This window comes from Triticum urartu, chromosome 6A (genome assembly GCF_056163025.1).
Source record: "Triticum urartu cultivar PI428250 chromosome 6A, HENAU_Tu73, whole genome shotgun sequence".
Classification (NCBI taxonomy): Eukaryota; Viridiplantae; Streptophyta; class Magnoliopsida; order Poales; family Poaceae; genus Triticum; species Triticum urartu.
The window spans coordinates 550707058-550719721 of record NC_141878.1 but is presented as its reverse complement, the minus strand read 5'-3'; the positions used below and the strand labels follow the sequence as shown (position 1 = coordinate 550719721).

Here is a 12664-nt window from a genome sequence, read left to right as displayed (position 1 = left end):
GCCATGCGGTGCGAAATTACCATGCTATTTTCGCGGGAATTACCGGGGTATGTTCCAGCACCCGGTCAAAAGTTACAGGCCCAGGTAACTTAGCAGCCCCTCAGGCCATCATTTAGAAAAACTCCTTGCAATAAGTTCTTTCATAATCACTAGGGTGGAATGGGTTATCTACGGGTCGATTCCATAAGTTTTTGATTCACTAACTCCACCAATGTACAACTACATGGATTGATGAATCTCAGCACAAGCATGATGTAGCTGACCTGGTGTAACGCCCTCGATGCGGCTATATCTCCCACGTGTCGAAGCACGACTTAGAGGCATAACCGCATTGAAAGCAATGTCGCAAGTGAGGTAATTTTCACACAACCCATGTAATACATAAGGGAAAGAGATACATAGTTGGCTTACAATCGCCACTTCACACAATTACATGAATAAAGCATTACAACATCCAAATACAATCAAGGTCCGACTACGGAACCAAAATAAAAGAAGAACCCCAAATGCGACAAGGTCCCCGATCGACCCCCAACTGGGCTCCACTACTGATCAACTAGAACGAAACAACACAAAGGACAAGATTTTCATCGAGCTCCTCCTGAGCTTGGTTGCGTCATCTGCACGGACTCATCGGCACCTGCAAACTGGTTTTGGAAGTATCTGTGAGCCACGGGGACTCAGCAATCTCGCACCCTCGCGATCAAGACTATTTAAGCTTATGGGTAAGGTAAAGGTATAAGGTGGAGCTGCAGCAAGCGACTAGCATATATGGTGGCTAACATACGCAAATGAGAGCGAGAAGAGAAGGCAAAGCACGGTCGATAAAAGTATGATCAAGAAGTGATCCTAAAACAACCTACGTCAAGCATAACTCCAACACCGTGTTCACTTCCCGGACTCTGCTGGAAAAAGACCATCACGGTTACACACGCAGTTGATTCATTTTTAATTAAGGTCAACTTCAGGTTTTCTACAACCGGACATTAACAAATTCCCATCTGCCCATAACCGCGGGCACGGCTTTCGAAAGTTCATAACCCTGCAGGGGTGTCCCAACTTAGCCCATCACAAACTCTCACGGTCAACGAAGGATATTCCTTCTAGCGGGAAGACCCGATCAGACTCGGAATCCCGGTTACAAGACATTTCGACAATGGTAAAACAAGACCAGCAAAGCCACCCAGATGTGCCGACAAATCCCGATAGGAGCTGCACATATCTCGTTCTCAGGGCACACCGGATGAGCAAGACGTCGGGTAAGCCAACCCAGAGTTGCCCCTGGTAGCCTCGGACATCGCTCAGTTGGACCAACACTCAGAGGAGCACTGGCCCGGGGGGGTTAAAATAAGATGACCCTTGAGTCTGCAGAACCCAAGGGAAAGAAAAGGCTAGGTGGCGAATGGTAAAACCAATGTTGGGCCATGCTGGAGGAGTTTTATTCAAGGCGAATTGTCAAGGGGTTCCCATTATAACCCAACCGCGTAAGGAACGCAAAATCCGGGAACATAACACCGATATGACGGAAACTAGGGCAGCAAGAGTGGAACAAAACACCAGGCATAAGGCCGAGCTTTCCACCCTTTACCAAGTATATAGATGCATTAATTAAATAAGAGATATTGTGATATCCCAACAAGTAAGCAATGTTCCAACAAGGAACGATCTCCATGTTCCAACAAGGAACAAACTTCAATCTTCACCTGCAACTAACAACGCTATAAAAGGGGCTGAGCAAAGCGGTAACATAGCCAATCAACGGTTTGCTAGGATAAGGTGGGTTAGAGGCTTGGTTCAACAATATGGGAGGCATGACAAGCAAGTGGTAGGCATCGTAGCATAGGCATAGCAAAAGAGCGAGCATCTAGCAAGCAAAGATAGAAGTGATTTCGAGGGTATGATCATCTTGCCTGAAATCCCGCAAGGAAGAAGAACGAGTCCATGAAGAAGATAAATGAACGTAGTCGAACAGATCCTCACACACACGACGTTATCGGAACCAACCCGAAGAAGCAACACCGGAAAGAAGAAAACAACATAGTAAACAACCAACACATCAACATGGCATGATGCACAATCGGGTATGATGCATGTCCGGTTTAATGAGGCATGGCATGGCAAAGTGCACAAACAATCCTACAAATTAAGTGGATCTCATTATGCAACGGAGTTGCATATTGAAGAAAACACCACATGACTTATTTAGTTCTCTCTCGTTTATGTACCCAACAATATTAAATGTTAGTTAACATGGCAAGAGGTGAGGCAAAAGAAAACTACCTATCTAGGCAAGTTTAAATGAGGCCGGAAACAACGAACAACAATTCCGGTAAATCCCCATATGCATATATTAGGTTTGGTCCTGTTCTGCCCTAAACCATATTTTGTAGTTATTAAACATGCAAGATGATGCCACCATGTTAAACTAGGCAAAATTCTACCCCATTTACATATAAAGTTTGTTAAAAACAGAGCTACGGTTATTTAGTTATGAATTAAACCATTTTAACAAGTTATTTGAGCAAATTTAAACAAACAACATTTTAAGCATTTTAACATGGCAAGAAAGTGGCATGTTATTAATCTACACATAATTTTAAGCAAGTTTCATATATAGATCTTTTTAATCTGATGCACAGTGTGTGAGTTGTTAAATGCATGAAGATGAAGGTCTTTTCTGCAAATCTGCCTTTACTGGATAAAAGAGAAAATCACAGCAGCAGAGAAAAAACAATTCTGGGCCGAGTCTTGTTGGCCCAACAGGAACAGGGGAGAGGCTAGGCATGTCCTCACCCATGGGCCTTGGCCCGGCCGGTGCTGGGTTGGCCTACTGGCGCAGGACGCAGGCTGCTGGGCTGGAGGCGATCGAGGCCTGGTCCGCGTGGGCGCGGTCAACGAACGCGGGCGAGCACCCGTTCATCTCTGACGAGAGGAAAACAGGCGCAGCGGGACTTGCAGCGCCGGTGGACCTCCGGGAAGAAGATGGCGGCGACTGGGCGGAGCTGTGGGCGAGGAGCGGCAGCGCGGTGGCGGGATCCGGCCAGGAAGGGCCTGGAGACGGTGGATCCGGCGGAACTGGAGGCGGCGTGACGAACTGAGGAGGCAACGGCCTCAGCTGCAGGGCGGTGAGGACGGCGCAGAGGCGAGGAGGAGGTCCTGCGGGGCCCGAGGGCACAGGGCGTCGGGGTGGCCGGATCCGGTCGCGGGAGATCGCCGGGATCCCGTTCCCTGCCGGATCGAAGCAGAGGCGAGCCAGTGGACAGGGTGCTCCATGGCGCGGGGCCCCTGGTCCAAAACAGAGTGAGGGAGACAGAGGTGAGACGAGGTAGTAGCACGAGAGAAAAGAAGAAGGCAGGGGCGACGTTGCTGCTATTTCGGTCGCCGGCGGCGGTGCTGGTCGCCGGACGACGAGGCGTGGTGGAGTCGCACAGGGAGGCTCGGGGCTCCGAGGATACCAGCGCGAGAGGAGCTTGGGGAAAGAACAGCGAAGGGGCTCGGGGCTCGGGCGACCCAATTCGTCAAGCGCGCAAAAAGAGGGAGACTGTCGGGAAGGATTTGGATCGGGGTTGCGGGCTCCGGTTGGTGGTGCTGAAAACGAGGGAGGGAGAGGATGGCTGCGGGTTGGATCCCGATGAAGATTCGATGGGGATTGCGGCGGCGGGTGAAGGGACAAATCCCTAGATTTTAGGGTTTTGTCCAGATTAGGTTAGGGATCTATATATAGTAAGTGGATTTTGGATAGGGGCATTTGGTCCCTATGATCGGAATCAGACGGCCGGAAAAAAATAGATAGGGAGTCCAAACAAGAAAACGGAGATGTTTTGTAGATGTTTGGGGATGATCCGGACACAATGGCGGCGACAGTCCGGGTCGGGTCCGGGACAGCTTTTCGGACGCGCGCGCGAGGGGTCGGTTGGAACTCATGGGCTGTGCAGAAGGGCTCGAGCTGAGAGAAGAGAAGAGAGAGAGGCCCGGCGACTGTTTTCGGAGACCAAAAACGTCCGACGTTAGACCGACTATATTGCCGCTATAGTTTAACGGTTGGGCTATCAAACGAACTCCGAATGCGATGAAACTTGGCAGGCGACCTACTAACAACATAACAACACCGCATGCCAACTTTCAACCCATTCCGAGAACATTTTCTGGCCACTTATAAAATAATATTTCAGACATGCCGCGGGCGCGTGCATGTGTACCTGGGCTCAGAACGGACAACGGAGAGAACGAGGAGGCCGGGACGGATGCAAGTTTTAAAACATGATGATGCAATGCACATGATGACATGATAAGATGCAACATGCAAGCAAATGACAAGGCAACAACAGCGAATAACTGGAAGACACCTGGCACATCGGTCTCGGGGCGTCACACCTGGTTAGTGCGGTCAGAGTTTCCCGTTGACCAGGCTAGGTCCTCGGTCGATGCACCATGTCAGCATCATGAAGGACATGCCGGACACGACCATAGCCTGAATTTAGGTAAAATCAATCAAAGCCGATCAGTGGCAAGCCATGTTGTGCATACTGTAGCAGCAATTCAGAAGCACGATGGTTGGTTGGTTTCTTATGGAGTAGAGGAAAGTGAGGATCAGGAACCTGCTGGAGATGATCCAGCCGGCGAGGCTGCGCTACACGCCGAGGCCGACGACAGCAACCTGGAGGAAGCTGAAGGCCACACCTATGTAGAAGGTGAGCACCATGGCGCCGTCAAGCTAGACGAGCATGCTGGCGAGCTTGGTGGCGCCGATGGCTGCCCTGAGGTTGAGTGACTCGGAGTGGGTGACTACGACGAGCATGAAGGAACATTGGGGGATGGCCATCCGGCAGCTGGAGAAGCCCCTGTTCATGAGGCTCCCCGTTGATAACCCACAAGTATAGGGGATTGCAACAGCTTTCGAGGGTAGAGTTGTCGGTGTACTAAGGTAGGGGTACCCTAGTACCCCGAACTTGTGCACGGCCAGTCGCAGCATCCCCGCGGCAAGGCTTGTCGGGTAACCGCCAGGGTCCTCCGCGGCTACTTTGAAGACCATTCAAGAACAAAGTATCCAAGACAAGACCCCGGCGAGAGGAGCTTGCCGGAAAAGCTATCAAAAGCATCTCAAGGCCCCGGCAAGGGGAGCTTTCCGGGAAGGAAACGAGACCCCGGCAAGAGGAGCTTGCCAGGAAGGCCAACCCAGGCATACCAAGAAAACCTGCCGCGACGCGCCACGCGTCCCGGCAAGACCCGGTGAGCGACAAGCTCCCGGACGCGACAAGACGACGACCGCGGCGAGGAGTTTGCCGCGGGAACCGCCTCTCCGAGCCCGCGCTCCAGCACAACCACCGCGTGTCGCTCTGGGGGCCTCTCCCAAGCACACGTGGCAGGAGGTCGCGCAGCTAGGGGTGCGAGGTGGCGAGCAGGCGCTGACGAGATAACCATCGTGGCAAACGGTGGCGTCCCTAGCGGTCCCTCTCGGTACTGTTTAGGCGACACAGACGGGCATTTAATGCCCTTGTCCCCTGCCGTCAGGGTTAGGTATGATAGCACTGTAGCGGGTAGCTGTGCCTACTACAGCACCTAGCTGTGCCTATCCACGGCACCCTTTCCATTTTTGCCCTTGGCCCCCGTTGCCCTATGTCGGTAACCCCTTGAGTATAAAAGGAGGCCCGTGTGCAACGTAGAGGGGGGTCGGCCATTTTGAGAGCCTTCGGGGGCCGGCCATTTTGAGAGCCTTCGGGAGGAGGCCATTCCAACGCCCACGCTTGGTCTCGCTAGACGCCGGTGTGTACTGTAGCACCCCGCGCTCTCGAGCTAGAAATCAATACCAAACCACAAAGCAGGAGTAGGGTTTTACGCATCCATGCGGCCCGAACCTGGGTAAATCGCTCGCGTGCTTCGCCTCGATTTACTCTTCGCACGACCAACCGCCCGCGTGCTTCGCCTCGATCTGCTCTTTGTGCAACCTCCGCCCCCCGCCGAACCGAAAGGGACCCGGTCCGCCGGTCCCATAGGTGTCCGTGGATCAGAAACCCCGGCATCTCTGGCGCGCCAGGTAGGGGCGTCGAAGTTGTGCGAACCAGATCCGGTGTCCTCGCGGGCTAGATCTTCATCGTCCTCAGATCCGGCGTCCTCTCGGGCTAGATCTTCATCGTCCTCAGATCCGGCGTCCTCTCGGGCTAGATCTTCATCATCTTCGTCAACATGCCGCCGAAGAAGAAGGTTTCGGAGGCAGCTGCTCCGTCTGCGCCGAGCCAGCCACCGCCGGAGCAAACGGCCGGTGGGGCAGGCGCCGGCGGAGGAACACGCGTCGACGAGGGAACTCGCGGTGCTGCCAGGTCCCAGGGCAAGGCTGCGCTGCCCATCGGCGGCGTAGCCAGCTCCCACAACGACCGGGCGCACTCCAAGACCTCGGTGTCCGTGCATGCACCGCGCCCATCTCAGGAGGCGCGGGACCGGCAGCGTCATGGTACTCACGGTACCATGCGCTCGCTGGACCCGGATTGGGCTGGTGGATCTCGGAGCGCTCCGGACCACCATGCACGTCAACCTGCTGGCGCGAGCGACACGCGGTCGCCTGGACGGGACGCTGCTCCTTCTAACATGGTTAGAAGTCCGAGCGTGTCCCGCTCCTCGCACCATTCGCTACCGCCGCCCGCCACCGCAGCCGAAGCTTTGGCGCGAGCTCAGCTGCTCCTCGACTACCCCCCAGCACCGGACAAGATCAACGCCAAGAGCGCCGGGGAGCAAGATGCTCCAGCAAGCCCTAGGGTTTGTTCCGTTGAAGCTGAAGCTCCCGGCAAGCTTGTCGCGGAACGTCAAGCTCCGGCAGAGACACAGCTTCTCACCGTAGAAGCGGATGTTCCCGCGGCAGCAGAGTTGCCTTTAGTCCTTGTTGTCGAGCCACAGGCTCTAACGTGGGCGCAGCAGATTGTCCGTTTCCTTCAGACAGGAGAACTTCCCGAAGAGCAAGAAGAAGCCGAAAGAGTAGCCCGGCAGTCAAGTATGTACCAGTTCGTCGACAAGACACTGTACAGAAGAAGACTCAACGGTGTGAAATTGAGGTGTATTCCCCGGGAAGACGGACAAAAGCTGTTGGCAGAGATACACGGAGGCATATGTGGTCACCACATTGGCGCAAGAGCACTTGTCAACAAAGCATTCTGGCAAGGATTCTTCTGGCCAACAGCCCTCCAGGATGCAACTGCACAAGTAACCAAGTGTGAAGCGTGCCAGTTCCATTCCAAGCAGATACACCAGCCAGCTCAAGCTCTCCAGACGATCCCTTTATCCTGGCCATTTTTGGTCTGGGGGCTCGACATCCTCGGCCCCTTCCCCCGAGCTGTCGAGGGCTTTGAGTACTTGTACGTCGCAATCGACAAGTTCACAAAGTGGCCGGAAGTGGAACCAGTGAGGAAGGTGACCGCACAGTCAGCCGTCAAGTTCTTCAGGTCGATTGTTTGCCGCTTCGGGATCCCTAACCGGATAATCACCGACAACGGCACACAATTTACGAGCCGCACCTTCATGCAGTACGTCCAAGATCTCGGCACCAAGGTCTGCTTCGCTTCTGTTGCTCACCCAAGAAGCAACGGTCAAGCGGAGAGGGCAAACGCCGAGGTGCTGCGCGGGCTCAAGACCAGAACTTTCGACAGGCTGCACAAGTGCGGAAGAAACTGGATCGAGGAGCTACCGGTGGTTCTTTGGTCGATCAGAACGACGCCAAATCGAGCCACTGGACAGACACCCTTTGCTCTAGTCTATGGAGCAGAGGCAGTTACCCCCACGGAACTCGTATACGGGTCACCTCGAGTGCTCGCTTACGATGAGCTTGAGCAAGAGCGGCTGCGGCAAGATGACGCGCTGCTCCTTGAGGAAGATCGTCTCCAGGCTGCTGTGCGAGCTGCTCGCTACCAGCAAGCTCTGCGCCGCTACCACAGCCGCAGAGTCAATGCCAGGAGTCTCGAGGAAGGCGACCTTGTTCTTCGGCGCGTTCAGTCGGCCAAGAATTCCAACAAGTTGACGCCGAAGTGGGAAGGCCCTTACCGGGTGAAACGAGTCACAAGGCCTGGCGCTGTCCGCCTTGAGACCGAAGATGGCATTCCAGTGAGCAACTCCTGGAACATCGAGCATCTTCGTAAGTTTTACCCGTAAGGCGCGGTTGTCGGGCCTTGCCCGGCAACCACCTTTCTGTACAAGTCTTGCCGCTGTTGCATGTAATCCTTTGTACAGAGCCAGGCGCAGACCCTGAGCACCAGTAAATGAAGCGCTGCCACCCCGGGGTTATAGCATGCATGCTAGGTTGAGTCTCGTCCTTGGTTAGGGTTGATAGTGCCTAACAGCAGCTAACCCCTAACTTAGAGGTCGAGTGTCCGTCCCTTTGCTCTTCTTTCGTTCGCAGGGCTCGCATATCCTGGCCAGACCGCTTGAGGACGAAAAGGAGAAGAAGGGCGCGCCGGCACCTGAGCCCCGGCAAGCCAATATCGCCGAGGGTTGCGGGTACCAAGATCCGTTCCCGGCAAGCCAGAGTTGCCGGGGGCTGCAAAATCAGATAAGTCTTTCGTCCCTCATCATGCATCCTCTTATGGACTGGGGAATGTGAAACCGCGTTTCTTCCCGAAAACTGCCGTGCTCCCCCGACTCTAGGCCCTGGAGCGCGTTCCCGGGGCCAAGTTTGGTCGTAGCCGCGACAGCAAAGGGATGAAACGAGGAGGCCGCACCCACCTCGTTCCCGCCTTCGTCAAAGGCGTGAGGAAGGTCGAGCGACGTGGGAAGGCGGCAGGGCCTGTTGCCAGGAATGTCTGTCCGAGCGGTACCAAGGATTCGTTCCTTGGCGTGGGTTCATCCCGCGAGGCAAATAACCCGGCAAACATCCCCTTTTCATTAAAAAACATCCCACTCAGGTACAGTCCATAGAGGATGAAAAACATGAAAGAGAGGATTACAAGTTTTAGATGCAGCTAAGGCCCGAGGGCTTACAAATTAAAAAAATAAGGTGCCCGTAATCCCTTTCCTGTCCCTCTCTTCAGGAGGTAGGTCAAGGAGGCGAAAAGGGGAAAAGGGGCGCCTAGGCGAGCCACAGGTGCCAGAAGACACCAAGAGAACATCCCGGGGGGCCGACCGAGGGCTTGACGGTGATGGCGACGCCGGAAGCGGGGCTCGAAGACGGGGCGGCAGGACGTCAGCACGCTGTCGAGGGCACCACGCCCTCGTACTCTGACCTGACGGCCTTGTCGCCAGCCCTCTTCCCCTTCCGCAGCCTCCCTACGCCAGCCGCCCAAGGAGACGCCCCCGGGGAGTTCAAGGAGCCGGCGACACGGATGATGGGGTCGCCGGTGCCGCGCGGAGCGGCGTCCGACACCTAGTCGGGCCCGCCATCCCGCCGCCCGCTCCCTTCATCGTCGCTGTCGCTCCCCTCCTCGTCGCTATCGCTCGAGGAGGAGCCTTCACTATCGGAGGAGCTGTCCACGCAGCACTTCGCCCGAGTGCCGAAGCACCCGAAGACCTTGGCGGAGAGGAGATCGCCCTCCATCAACTTAAAATGGAGGGTGAGCCCCCCCGTCAGGCTGTGGATACGGGCGAACGTCTTCCACCCTCGATCAAGATACATCACATTAGGGGCTGGGAATACAACGCGGACTCGCGTGCCGCTGATCCCACAGCCCCTCATGTGCAGCCTCAGTGTCTCGGGCGGGTCCGACTCCATCGCGCTCGCGAACGGAGCTGGGAGCCGGAGGCGGCGACGAGGCGCCCGGCGTAGCCTGACGAAGAACTCGCAAGGGTTGTCCCCTATATGGACCGCCGCGGGGAGAGGAACCGCTGGCGGAGGCGAAGCTGGCGCACCGCCTCGTCCGCCTCTTCCCCGAGCGCCTCGACCTCGTCCTCAACCTTGTCCACGACCTCGCCCCCTCCCTCTTCCCCTGATGGCTGGCCCTGCCACCACGGGCGCGGGAGAGGGAGAGGTGCGCTGTCTGGCGGCGACCCTTGCCGCCACCGATGAGGGGCCAGGGTTCCCTTTCTCCATGGCGGGTGGGAGAAAGGGAAGATGAAGCTGAAAGGAAGGAGGAGATGGGAGAGTGCGGGATTCCGTGCTCCCCTCCCGCTCCTTATAAAGGAGCGAGGTGGGGGCTCAGCCGCCCCGCTCAGCGAATCAAGGCACGGGAAGGGCAAGGAGCCGGCCCCGACCCGCTGCCTCTGCTCGCGACGGCCCAGCTTCCCACTTCCACCGTCCGTGACTCCAGGCGCATGGAAGCCGTGTGGCGAGGATGCGGAACCGGGGCGACGAATGAGGCGGCCTCGCCCCACCCCGTGATCGCGGGGAGTGGGCGCCTCAGAAACCGCGCACCGGCCCCGTTCAGTAAATGCACCACGCCTCCACACCTACCTCCGTTTAGGGAGGAGGGCGTGAACCGTTCCCTTCATCATGGCCCGACGCATGCTCGCGGGGCTTAGCCCCGCGCACGCCGCCCACGTCACCCACGGCGCCGCGTTTGACGCGTGCCGTTCTGGACGTGCGCGACGGAAGCGGAGAGATACGCGGCGTGACCTAGGCCGCGCGTGCCTGTGCACTGTTTTGGGCCTGGCCCAACAGCGCTCGGCACCGTGTCTGGCCCAGGCCCGGGGGCTCCTGTCGGTGTACTAAGGTAGGGGTACCCTAGTACCCCGAACTTGTGCACGGGCAGTCGCAGCATCCCCACGGCAAGGCTTGCCGGGTAACCGCCAGGGTCCTCCGCGGCTACTTTGAAGACCATTCAAGAACAAAGTATCCAAGACAAGACCCTGGCGAGAGGAGCTTGCCGGGAAAGCTATCAGAAGCATCTCAAGGCCCCGGCAAGGGGAGCTTGCCGGGAAGGAAACGAGACCCCGGCAAGAGGAGCTTGCCGGGAAGGCCAACCCAGGCATACCAAGAAAACCTGCCGCGACGCGCCACGCGTCCCGGCAAGACCCGGTGAGCGACAAGCTCCCGGACGCGACAAGACGACGACCGCGGCGAGGAGTTTGCCGCGGGAACCGCCTCTCCGAGCCCGCGCTCCAGCACGACCACCGCGTGTCGCTCTGGGGGCCTCTCCCAAGCACACGTGGCAGGAGGTCGCGCAGCTAGGGGTGCGAGGTGGCGAGCAGGCGCTGACGAGATAACCATCGTGGCAAACGGTGGCGTCCCTAGCGGTCCCTCTCGGTACTGTTTAGGCGACACAGACGGGCATTTAAGGCCCTTGTCCCCTGCCGTCAGGGTTAGGTATGATAGCACTGTAGCGGGTAGCTGTGCCTACTACAGCACCTAGCTGTGCCTATCCACGGCACCCTTTCCATTTTTGCCCTTGGCCCCCGTTGCCCTATGTCGGTAACCCCTTGAGTATAAAAGGAGGCCCGTGTGCAACGTAGAGGGGGGTCGGCCATTTTGAGAGCCTTCGGGGGCCGGCCATTTTGAGAGCCTTCGGGAGGAGGCCATTCCAACGCCCACGCTCGGTCTCGCTAGACGCCGGTGTGTACTGTAGCACCCCGCGCTCTCGAGCTAGAAATCAATACCAAACCACAAAGCAGGAGTAGGGTTTTACGCATCCGTGCGGCCCGAACCTGGGTAAATCGCTCGCGTGCTTCGCCTCGATTTACTCTTCGCACGACCAACCGCCCGCGTGCTTCGCCTCGATCTGCTCTTTGTGCAACCTCCGCCCCCCGCCGAACCGAAAGGGACCCGGTCCGCCGGTCCCATAGGTGTCTGTGGATCAGAAACCCCGGCAAGAGTATTCAACCCAAATTTATTGATTCGACACAAGGGGAGCCAAAGAATATTCTCAAGTATTAGCAGCTGAGTTGTCAATTCAACCACACCTGGAAACTTAGTATCTGCAGCAAAGTGTTTAGTAGCACAATAATATGATAGTGGTGGTAACGGCAGCAAAAGTAAAGACAGTAAAAGTAATGTTTTTGGTATTTTTGTAGTGATTGTAACAGTAGGAGCGGGAAAGTAAATAAGCGAGAACCAGTATATGGAAAACTCGTAGGCACCGGATCAGTGATGGATAATTATGCCGGATGCGGTTCATCATGTAACAGTTATAACATGGGGTGACACAGAACTAGCTCCAATTCATCAATGTAATGTAGGCATGTATTCCGTATATAGTCATACGTGCTTATGGAAAAGAACTTGCATGACATCTTTTGTCCTACCCTCACGTGGCAGCAGGGTCCTATTGGAAACTAAGGGATATTAAGGCCTCCTTTTAATAGAGAACCGGAACAAAGCATTAACACATAGTGAATACATGAACTCCTCAAACTATGGTCATCACCAAGAGTGGTCCCGATTATTGTCACTTCGGGGTTGCCAGATCATAACACATAGTAGGTGACTATAGACTTGCAAGATAGGATCAAGAACTCACATATATTCATAAAAACATAATAGGTTCAGATCTAAAATCATGGCACTCGGGCCCTAGTGACAAGCATTAAGCATAGCAAAGTCATAGCAACATCAATCTCAGAACATAGTGGATACTAGGGATCAAACCCTAACAAAACTAACTCAATTACATGATAAATCTCATCCAACCCATCACCGTCCAGCAAGCCTACGATGGAATTACTCACGCACGGCGGTGAGCATCATGAAATTGGTGATGGAGGATGGCTGATGATGACGACGGCGACGAATCCCCCTCTCCGGAGCCCCGAACGGACT

At 55.7% G+C, this 12664-nt stretch overlaps 1 long non-coding RNA gene across 1 annotated transcript; it reads right to left on the bottom strand.

The window, feature by feature from the left end:
* Positions 1 to 355: 355 nt before the first annotated feature.
* On the bottom strand, positions 356 to 3669 carry LOC147966237 (uncharacterized). Its single transcript, XR_015608812.1, has 2 exons — positions 1911 to 3669; positions 356 to 647 (listed from the first exon to the last, which is right to left on the bottom strand). It is a non-coding gene; the product is annotated as an uncharacterized LOC147966237 (long non-coding RNA).
* Positions 3670 to 12664: the final 8995 nt, after the last annotated feature.